This window comes from Haemaphysalis longicornis, unplaced genomic scaffold (assembly GCF_048455015.1).
Source record: "Haemaphysalis longicornis isolate Haplotype H1 unplaced genomic scaffold, Haemaphysalis longicornis Haplotype H1 scaffold_86, whole genome shotgun sequence".
Classification (NCBI taxonomy): domain Eukaryota; kingdom Metazoa; phylum Arthropoda; class Arachnida; order Ixodida; family Ixodidae; genus Haemaphysalis; species Haemaphysalis longicornis.
Genome location: NW_027526455.1, coordinates 6504 through 13438, shown reverse-complemented (window position 1 = coordinate 13438; position 6935 = coordinate 6504). Strand labels below are relative to the sequence as shown.

At 49.6% G+C, this 6935-nt stretch overlaps 1 long non-coding RNA gene across 1 annotated transcript; it reads right to left on the bottom strand.

Annotated features, from left to right (window-relative positions):
- Nucleotides 1-592: 592 nt before the first annotated feature.
- On the bottom strand, nucleotides 593-6708 carry LOC144150969 (uncharacterized). The gene is made up of 3 exons (XR_013318589.1): nucleotides 6057-6708; nucleotides 5465-5563; nucleotides 593-2556 (listed from the first exon to the last, which is right to left on the bottom strand). It is a non-coding gene; the product is annotated as an uncharacterized LOC144150969 (long non-coding RNA).
- Between the last annotated feature and the right edge of the window lie 227 nt (nucleotides 6709-6935).

The following is a 6935-nucleotide window of genomic DNA, read 5'->3' as shown; positions in this document are numbered from 1 at the left end:
CACTTTGAAATTTGTGCAACACTTGCACTGTACATGCTGCTGCGAGATACACCAAGACAACCGGGGCACAAGATGAAACCCACAAGGGTCTCGCGCAGCTTTCCCGCCGCACAACAACTGCAAAAGTTTCAACCCCGTACTGGCTTGCCTGCAAGGCATCCATGTCTTGCTAGGCTCATGGCAGGAAAAAAAAAAAAAAAAAAACCACACAGCCAAATTAGAATGTTAAAAAAATAATAAACCGCTTCAAACGCAACCGGCAATTTGCAAATGACTTCATTTCAAACAACTACCCCACCGAATGAATCTTTTTTTAACCTGCAGTCCTGCCGTACAAGAGCGACGAACCATCTTGGTGACCCTTTTTAAGGTGCTATGAACGACGAGCGTTTCACCTGCATTTCTTACAGGTAGTGGTGTGATAAACTACTATCGCTAACAGAAACAATGAAAGTCACGTTGAAAGCCTCGCACATGCTGAGCACGCTTTTCGTACAGACGTGTCGGCGCCGTAGAGTTCTTTGACACTCCAAAACAGCCGATTGCAGGTTAGGCTGCTGGCAGCATGCATACAACAGAAAGGCAAGGAAGGTGACACAACAAATGCATTTATTTAACGTATAAACTACACAAGTTCGGCAGCTTCAGTGTCCAGGAGATGCGTGGAGAAGTTCTTCATGATGGTCCTCGGAAGTGCGAACGAAGCTCGGTGACTGTACAGCCCTGATGATGTCCTGAAAAGATATGCCTGTTGGTCCGCGAGGTGCAAGCACCACAACTACTGCTGGTACACGTGAGTGCCAGCCAGCAGAGGACCCCTATCCGCCAACTGGGGACCGCGCTCTCTAGCAGGCAGGTTCTGCCGAGAGTACAACTGATTGGTCTGGTTTCCCAGCCGTTGCACGCACAAGAAGATTCCACTCTTTCATCACATCCCTTGCCCACCCACATGCCAGGTTGGTCAAGGATATAAATCTTGAGGCACCAGCACCACCTGCAGGTCAGCATTTGTACCTGAAAAACAAACAAACAAGCAAGCAGACACAAAGGCACACACACGCACACAAAAACAACGCAGTTTCACGGCACTCGCCACGGCACAATGAAAATCAAGCACAAAGCGACAAGCTTGATATGTACAAGTGGCGCTGCCCGGCGCCCCATCCACGGCACAACAAGCACAGGTGCGGCCAGCCGGAAACCCGGCAGGGACCCGAAGGGGGCCGTGTCGGAAGAACGGCCGACCACAAGAACAGGCAGGGCGCTTGGGGCAAAATCACCATTAGGCATTCAAGGAGCAGGGTCCCAGAGTGCAAATGATCAGCACCTATCGCGTCTCAGCGCTGAGCTGTCACTGCACACTGGCCGTCGCTTGAATTCCTAAAGCCAGCAGACTTGCCCGGAGAGAACGGAGTTATGCGGTGCTGCCCGGCGCCCCATCCACGGCACAACAAGCACAGGTGCGGCCATCCGGAAACCCGGCAGGGACCCGAAGGGGGCCGTGTCGGAAGAACGGCCGACCACAAGAACGGGCAGGGCGCTTGGGGCAAAATCACAGCACCGGGGAACTGGCACACACACTATCAGAGGTCTGGAGCCAGCACCCTGTCCTGCCATGCTACCCTGCCGTGTCTCGTTTGGAAGTAGCGTGTGAACGTTTCCCTCACTGCCTTTGCAGATGAAGAGTAATTATTGCTTGCCAAACGAGGAACACTCAAAAAGTTGTCACCAGCTTCTTGTTCTCGTCTCCATCTACCTGGCACAATACTACCATCTACAAGCAAAGTGTCCACATCATCTGAAGTGCAATACATGAACTGGGGCTGATTTTCAATATCAAGAGTTCTGAGATAATTGTGCAGAAGCACAGTGGACCATATCACTTCATCAAGTAGCTCTAATTTACCTTTCATTTCTTGGCGTAGAATCCTCCACCTGTTTGCTAGGATGCCAAAGGAGTTTTCAATAATTCTCCTGGCTCGAGAAAGTCTGTAGTTAAAGATGCGTCTTTCAGCGTTCAGTTGCTTGCCTGGGTATGGGCGCATTAGGTTCTCTCGGAGAGGGAAGGCTTCATCGCCGACCACAACATGAGGTGCTTCCCAAGGACTTCCCGGTAACTGTTTTGGGCCCGGTATGTGCAATAGGCCGTTTCTAAATTTAATCCCGAATTTGCATTCGTTGAAACAACCTGCATCTCCTCGGGATCCCGCCTCGCCTACATCGACTAGAATAAATCTATATCTGGCATCGCACACCGCGAGAAGTAGTGACGCAAACCGGCCTTTGTAAGTGCGGAACAGGCCTCCAGAGTTTGCTGGGGCCTCTATGTGCACATGTTTGCCGTCGATTGCCCCAATGCAATTAGGAAATTGCCAGAGGTTTTCAAAATCAGTCCCTATTTCTCTCCATCGGGCAGTAGTCATTTCTGGCAAGTACAATGGCTCTAGAACCTTATGCAAAGCTTTGCAAGTCTGCAAAACGTAACGGCCCGCCGACGTCGAGGAGACCCGGTACGATTTAGCAATTATCTGCTTTGATGATCCGTGGGCCAGGAACCTGAAATAGGGAATATCTAGACATCACACGCCATTGCTAATGGTTTCTGCATAAGTACATGAAATTTACAATATGATGGCATTATAGCTTGAATAAACCAAGGTGCAAACAAAATCCTGTTCGGAATGCGTGTGCAGGTTTACACGAGAAAATATGAATAATCTAAAGCACAATGTTACACATGTTGCATTACCTGCGAGCTGAAATTAGTTGAGCCCCCAGAGAAAGTGGACAACCTTCCTATTGCTCATCTGTGCAGTAGTGTTGAAATGGTGTTGAACTTATATATACAGCATGTCCTTAAAGGAGCCATGAAGAGAAAACACAAGTTTGGTTCATTCAAAAGATTGTCTCGTTAGAATCATACTGACACAACTTTTAACGTGAAGTTCACTCAAATAAGCCACATAATTAGGAAAAAAACGTCGCATGCCCCTGGCAAGGGACACTTGTAAATGCACAGCTGGAGTGAGCCCGCGCCAATGCCCGCTTTACATTCCTACCCATCATTTTCTTTTGTACCATAGCTCTTCTTGGCCAATCCCCCTAAGTGGGTATGCGCCCATCTCCCCGCGAGGGGGACTCGAGTAAATGCGTTGCATAGGGGGTGGGTGTATGCGTTAACGTTTAGTGTTTGGGGGGTTGGTGGTATCACGTGTACACCACGCCGCTGAGTCGCCAACGCACGCCGCTGACGACGTAGTTTGAATGAGTCAAGGATATAAGGCGCGTTCGTAGCATTGGATTCTGTGTCGGTTTTGTGGCGCAGTGGGTAGAGTACCATGTACCTTGTGTTCCGCCCGCAGGGTCATGGGATCGAAACCGGGCGCCGGTAACTTATTTTTTTTATAGTGTAGTGGCCTGGCTGCGGACGCCTACAAGAACGGGAACGGGTGACATTGTGAGTTAAAGAAATGCTCTGCATTTAAAAAGGGAATGGCCATGCGACCCACTAGCTCATTTCCTGCAACAGAACCTATGATGTCACACGAGACAGCTCTGTGATTGGAGAAGGGCGGCAAAAACAAACAAAAATTAGGCAGAGTATCAGCCTGCCGAACAAGCTATTAGCCTTAAATTTACGGCGCATTCTTTTTAAAGCCGTAAGAATGGTGGTAAGTGTAAGTTACGAAAGCACATGTAAACATAGAAGTACCGCTGCGTACTACTGTTGTTGGTACTGCGCGCACTATTCTTGTTTAGCTGCACAGGACTGCGAGGCTTTGGGGTTGTCTCAGACGACACTGGCCGGTTGATTGACGCGACGGTGTCTTACGTGAACATATCTGTCGAGCGAGCAGTATGTTTCACGAAAAGATTTTCTCCCAGAACAGAAAAAAAGGCAGAAAACGACACATCACGGTATGGTGGCGCCATCTAGGTTCATTAACGTAAACAAACGCGCAACGTAACGTAAAACAAACCGCGATACCAATTCTGCCGTCCAGGGTGGAGACACCCTTTGAACGGTCTCGTGCCGCTGCGATTGGGTCAACGTGCTCTGCGCGTTGTTTGTTTCGTTTCCCACGCGACCCAGCAACGCGAAACAGATCAGTTGATTCAAACTTCGGCAGTTAATCGTGTTGCGGCGATAATTCTAGCGCGATTTTGGTACGACTTGCTTCGCCGGCGAGCGAGCGATCGAGAATGGCGGCCCCAGCGTGTACGTGTCTCTACTCTGTACAGCGGACGCGGGAATCAAGGGACTCTAGGCTGCAGAGCGGTCTGTGATGTCATAGCAGCTACGAAAACACACGATTTAGCGGGAAAATTAAGATTTTAACATAAATTGATTAATTTCTCAGTGAATAAAGCAGCGTTTGCATTCGAACAAGTGCTGGGGGCACTACAAAACACGAAATCTTTCGAATAACACAAACTCGTATTTTGTCTTCATGGCTCCTTTAATGAACCTGAGCCTGATTGAATGGCATGTGATACTCTTGTCTGTGGAAGACCAACGCATGCGCTGAGACCAGATTTCTACGTTGCAACACATGATGCTGCATATGAAGTGTGTTGTGCATGCACAGTTCGTATTTGTAAGTACCAACCGCACGAAACACACTCCAGTAACCCGAAAATGTACACATTTTTTCCGTCTGGTATTTCATATCATGCTGTTATACTACAGTTCATACCATAAGCTAGCTGCAGCACTGTGGAGGCTACATTGTTATCAATAGTGCGCCCACTGAGGGCGCCTGACTCGTCATGAAGGGGGTCCTGAAAGGGCATTCCTTTCTCCCTTCTGGCACAGCAAGGCCCCGGCGCCCTGAGGGGGTGGGCGGTTGACAACAATGTAGCCTCCACAGTGCTGCATCTAGCTTGTGGTATGAACTATAGTGTGAAGTTCAGGAGGACAAAAGACAAGACTTGTAAACCCAAGCACTGCTCTTAGCTATAATTCGGTCAAAACATGTACAGCCAGCCAATTTTGCCGTAATATCACGGGAGCGTCGACCAGCGTGTGGGTCAGTGCCTTACTACGGTAGAAAGCGGCAAACGTGCGAGAGTACATCGCATGCACAGAGAGATCCCGCCAGTGCAAAAGTCATCTGCTAGGCTATTCCTGCAAGCACGACACAGCCCCTTTCCGCTGGTTATCAGCTGCCTTGCTGTGAACAAGGAGCACACAAAACTACTGTCACCGCTCCGGCAATCAAGATAGGCGGCTGACAACTTGTGGAAAGGGGCTGTGTTGTGCTTGCGGGAACAGCCGAGCAGACAACGTTTGCACTGGCGGGACCGCTCTGTGCATGCGATGCACTCTCGCTCGTTTGCCGCTTTACACTGTGATAAAGCACTGACCCAGACGCCGGTCAACTCTCCTGTGATATTACTGCAAAATTAGCCGGCTGTACTTTAAAAGCAAACTGCATACTCAAATTTAACAGCTCAAACTTACTTCAACGTTAAGGCGAGCTTCTCTCCGGCTGACACAGTGACTCTTGTCACCCTTTTTGGCCGGATCAGTGGGCTCACCAAAGCAAGGAGACGGTCAAACCTGCACGGTGGCAACAGCAGAATGCAGGTGTAAAACGGGAACGGCAATGGACGTGGATAGAAGTTTGTCGGTTCAGCAATGTACGGGGTAGAACAGGGCAGCCACTTTTTCCCGACTTACACTGCTATGAAAGAAGACGAGTTTGTGTTTCCCACCAAGCATTTGTTGTCCTAGGGGGCAATGGCACACTATGCATGCAGGTCCCCTTGTACCGGCGTTTACACATACGAAGATGCTTACACGGTCATGGCCCGAACAGAAATAGTAGACGGATAAATGAAACACGACCATCTGTATGATGACCCCGTTGCAAAAGTAGACATTACTCGGGCAGACTTGTTGAATGCAATATCGCGAAGTCAAGCCAGTTGTTTGTCCCTACCCCCTTTAATTTCATAAAGGTTAGCAGTAACGCGCGGCTTCCCCGCTAAACATTGCGCGCACGTGTCACAAAAACGGATGCAAAGAAAGTGCAAATAAAAAAAATAATTACCTTTCAACCGACATCCGGAAGTACTCGAAGAAGTCCCGGCCTTCACCAACCCTCATTTCTTGGACCAACATGAAGTACTCACTGCTTTTACGTCGTCCTCTGAGTATCTGCCGCATAGGCTTATGTCTACGAGCCACTAGTCGCTTCTGCCTCACGGTGTCGGCTACAACAAATGCCGCCATGAGGGGAAAACTGACTCGAGGCGCATTTTGAATGTATGCTACTAAACATTCCTTCACAGGAGTACTCATCTGGTGACGAACTAAAATCACTGCCACCAGCAAAAAAGCACAGACGCTAGTTGCCGGTAGTGATCAGACCCTAGTGTCTGGTTGCCAGCGGACTAGCGGATTGCAGTGGCGGCTCTGAAACAAGCCAACGGTGTTGCTAGCCATAGCCTCCTGGCTAGCTCAAGAAACTGTTTCGATGAATGCTCGCTGTCCAAAAAGAGGCGCTGTTGACGCTGTTTTGGCTCTGAGGATGTAGCAGGTTGTCATTGGTCCGCTTGGTGGGTAGCCTAAACCAATAGAGAGGCTCTCGTGGCGCCGGAGTGCGCGGTGTGCCGGAGGTACCGTTTAAACCCCTTTCGCCTTCCGCCGCGCGTTCCGGCCGCCGGAATGATTTTGGACGGACCGGAACGCCCTCGACGGAGGTACCGTTTAGAGGCCTTCACCCTCCTGCAAAGTTACGTATCGGAGAGCCTCTTCAGATAGCGTGTTCTTAAGCTGGTCTGCTACTAGCAACTCAACTAGCCCTTCAAACGTGTTGACACCCCTTTCTTCAACGTAGCAATTAAAATAACTCTGCAGGCGAGTTGCGAACGCCCTCCAGCCTTCACTAGGTAGCTTCTTCGAGGTTAGGAACCTCCTTCGATATTCC